Source organism: Mastomys coucha, unplaced genomic scaffold (assembly GCF_008632895.1).
Source record: "Mastomys coucha isolate ucsf_1 unplaced genomic scaffold, UCSF_Mcou_1 pScaffold12, whole genome shotgun sequence".
NCBI lineage: Eukaryota > Metazoa > Chordata > Mammalia > Rodentia > Muridae > Mastomys > Mastomys coucha.
In genome coordinates, this window is record NW_022196894.1 from 28,402,542 (window position 1) to 28,406,666 (window position 4,125).

Here is a 4,125-nt window from a genome sequence, read left to right on the forward strand (position 1 = left end):
TACCTGGGGCAAAAACCACTCCCCCCAAAATACGTCAGTGTAACAGTCCAATCAGTGACTTCCTTGTTCCTCTGTGGGGGTGGAGCTTTTGAATGTAACTGGAACCAGGTTTCACTCAACAACAGGTGGGCAGCCGCAGCCCTGGGGCCCGTGGCACTGTTTTGCTTTCCGATACTGTCCAGGCTGTGGGAAGGGAGTCCACATATGTGATAGGACACATGACCATTGCTCTGGGTTTTCTAGCCATAGGAGGAACAAACTACTAGGTCTGGGTATCTTTTTTACATAATAACTTTTACTTTGAAAATAATTTCAATAAATTACATTATTTCTCTTCCTCCTTTTCCCGTAACATGCACCCCCTTGCTCAATCTCAAATACATGGTCTCTTTTCTTTACTTATTTCTACTCTCTTTCTCTCTGTTTCTGTCTCTCTGTCTCTGTGTCTCTGTGTCTGTCTGTCTGTCTGTCTGTCTGTCTGTCTGTCTGTCTGTCTCTCTCTTTCTCTCTCTCTCTCCTAAGTACATATATACTTTCTCAGTCCATTTAATGTTACCTGTAAGCACATGACTACAGAACTGGTACTGGAGGACTTATTGCTAAGCTCTTGCCCCTTTACTGTGTAAGCTTTCACAATGCTTTGGGGCACCAGGATCCAGAGTTGATGTCAACATGGTCCTCATTTGGAGAATAGAACATTTCCCAGGAGGAAATGACCCATGACCCACCTACCTACAAGTAACTCCAACAGATGCTGGTAAAAGATGTGTGTGTGTGTGTGTGTGTGTGTGTGAGAGAGAGAGAGAGAGAGAGAGAGAGAGAGAGAGAAAGAGAGAAAGAGAGAAAGAGAGAGAGAGAGGGGTGTCTTCATATCTTATATCAGGTTTGGACAGAGGAATAAGCATGCCAAGGGAACCAGAGTTTCATACCCTACTCAGTCATTGCTTGTATTCTGAGTTCTGGAAAAATGGGAAATCCTTGGGGCAGTATTTGATATTAGTCCATTGTTTGCTACTGTAACAAAATAAGCCTTCATAAGCAGACTACTTTATAAAGAAAAGTTTTTATTTTAAATTTGAAGCAGGATACTTTCTACGGGAAAGAGGTTTATTTTGGCCATAGTTAATAGCCAAAATATAAGGTCTGGGGCCCTCATCTATGACTGTTTTCTTGCTGATGGAATACCAATACAGCCCAGAATATCACATGATGGCAGTGTGTGCTTGTCTGTGCATATCTGATCTCTGCTTCTCTTATAAAGCCACAAGGATTCATAATCAGGCCCCGCCCATGACCTTATCTATTCTTAACAACTTTCTACAGGTCCTGCCTCTGCAAATAATGGATTGAATCACCACCTTCTTAATTCTTCACTGCACCAAACCATGAGGGCCGCTCAGATCACACTCCAGCATAGTAGCCAAACTGCTGAGGTCTGCTGTGGATTTGGTTTAATGCTTGCATTATGGATTCCCAAATTTTGAGAGAATGCCACATGTAAGACGTTGTGGGTCCCTGTCCCCCCCAGTTGGTTCTAATTTCTAAATAATGTTGCTGGGCACCAATAGCTGGGCAGGGAGACAGAGGCAGGACTTTAGATTTCCTGGGCCAGGAAACCCAAGGAAGAAGAGGGATTTAGTACTGCTATGCCAGGAAAGCAGAAGGATCAGGCTTGAAAGCTGCAGAAGAGAGAATGTACAATCATGTAAGAACCAGGGGAGAGTGGCCCCAGGGCGCCCCCTCACCCAATTGGGTCTAGAATAGCAAAGATGGAACACAGATTATAGTAAGTAATAATTCAGGAATATTGGAGAGAAGGCTTTAGCAATGTGGAAGTTTGGGAGTGGTCCGGCCATTGAGCTTATTAAATATAAGGTTGTATGTGTGTCTTTCGTTCAAGAATTTAGAGCATTGGGGCAGATAGCGAGGAACCACCTGTCACCACAAGGGAGATTAGAGCAGATTAATCAACTACAGCAACAGAGGTCTTCACAGCCACACTGCTGGGCTGGACAGACTGGTGGCCAGGGAGTCTTAGAGTCCTAAACTCATGAGTCTGGCTCATCTGAAAGCCTGGGCCCTGCCATGTGACTGGTGCCTGGTCACAGCAGAATCCACACATCTCCCACACATCTGTGTCTTTTGAATGTTCTGGGAATAAATATGACTTTAGAGATCTCGGATGTAAGCAGAGATAAGAGAGGTTACCTGGTCCTTGGCTTCTTTCCCTTTTCTTCTCTTGTCTTCTCTTCTCTTGCCTACTAAAAAGTCAATACCATTGTCCTCTCCCCATCCATTACTACCTTGCCCTCTAACAGCCAGAACAGAATGGGTCTAGGCTGTTCTAGCCACAGGTGCCAAGACAAAGGCAATGCCGGGTCACTGCTGTCCCCTCCCTCAGTAGGTCTGTCCATGTGGAGATCCTTCACCACCTCCCAGTCCCAGAAGACTGAGCTGTTCCCAGCCAGGGGCCAGATGCTCTGAGGCCACCACGTAGTGCAGGGTCAGCTGTTTCCAGGACTTCCTGGCTCCCTTCCTAAGTGGCAGAGGGTAAGGGGCACCATGGAGGGAAATGAAGACCAGCCCAACCATCTCCCTCTGGCAAATTTGGGGACCTTGGGATTGCTAGGGTACTGAGAACTTACCTCAACTCAACAGATCCAAGATGGTTAAGATTCAAGAAACCCCCAAACAATAGCAAAGCATGCACCGGCCTCCCTATTTTCTTGGTCCTCCAGTTGGAAAGCAGAAAATCATTTGAAAACAAAAGTTAGAACTTGCTTATCCACTTCCTTGTTCTGTGTTCTCATTCTTGCTCCAGTACCCTTGTCCCCCAAGAAGTATCTTCTGATGCCCCACAGTCCCATATTTAAACTCTCAGGAAGGAACAGTAAACCTGTTCTGTCAGTAAGCCTGTCTGTCAGTCTCTCTCTTTGTTTCTCTGTCTTTCTGTCTCTCTGTCTCTTTCTCTGTGTCTGTCTGTCTGTCTCTCTTTCTCTCTCTCTCTCTTGTGTGTGTGTATTTGTGTGTGTAGTGGGTGTCTGTCTGTGTCTGTGTGTATGTGTGTGTGTCTGTGTCTCTGGTGTGTATATGTGTAAGTATGTGTATGTGTGTGTTTGTATGTGTGTGTCTGTATGTGTATGTGTGTGTGTCTGTGTCTGTGTATGTGTGTGCATCTGTGACTGTGTGTGTGTCTGTGTGTATGTGTGTCTGTGTGTATGTGTCTGTGTCTGTCTGTGTGTGTCTCTGTGTGTGTGCATGCGTGTGTGTCTATGTCTGTGCGTGTGTGTATGTGTTTATGTGAGTATGTATGTGTCTGTGTCTGTCTGTATGTGTGTCTGTGTGTGTCTGTGTCTCTGTGTGTGTCTCTATATGTGTGTCTGTGTCTGTGTGTATGTGTGTGTGTCCATGTCTGTCTGTGTGTGTGTGTGTCTGTGTCTGTGTGTGTATCTGTGTCTGTGTGTATGTGTGCATGCATGTGTGTGTCTGTGTGTGTGTGTGTGAATATGCATAAATGTTTTGGCTGGAAACCAACACTTCTTGAGAAACATGAAGACTTTCCAGAGAATCCCTAAAGGGGAAGCGACAAAAACAAAAACGTGAGACTTTCCCACCTCCCCATTTCTCAAGGTTCCTCTACGAGCTACTCAAAGGCCAGCACTTACCATGGGTGCTGTGAGGCTGTCCCCTTCTGTCTGTATCTCACTGGTGCTGGGCCTACTAGCCTTCACACAGGGCAAGGTAGGGACAAAATGCCAGAAAGAATAAATCAGCACTACTTTAGGATCCACAAAACGCCTGGACCCTGCAACAGCACTGCCCTCCTGTACACGCTGACTCAGACCCCTTCCTCCCGCCACATCTGTGGCTTCTGTCAACCTCCTCCCTCAGCACCCACACCACTGAGACCTCAGCTCAGTGCCCAGCTGCACCTATCTGCTTGCCAAACCTCTTCCTCTGCCATCGCTTTGCTACTGGACAGGCCCTGCAGAGTCCTCAGCCCTCCTCAGATTCTTTTCCCCCTAAGTGACTCCAGTGTCTCCTGGCCACTCTCAGTGCTTAAGTACACATGGCCACTCTGACACTCAATGTCTGGCACTGTAGCTGCCGCCTATCTGCCTGGGT

General features: G+C 46.5%; 1 long non-coding RNA gene across 1 annotated transcript; it reads right to left on the bottom strand.

Annotated features, from left to right (window-relative positions):
• Positions 1 to 68: 68 nt before the first annotated feature.
• LOC116086378 lies at positions 69 to 3,887 on the bottom strand. Its single transcript, XR_004116897.1, has 3 exons — positions 3,666 to 3,887; positions 2,646 to 2,732; positions 69 to 183 (listed from the first exon to the last, which is right to left on the bottom strand). It is a non-coding gene; the product is annotated as an uncharacterized LOC116086378 (long non-coding RNA).
• Between the last annotated feature and the right edge of the window lie 238 nt (positions 3,888 to 4,125).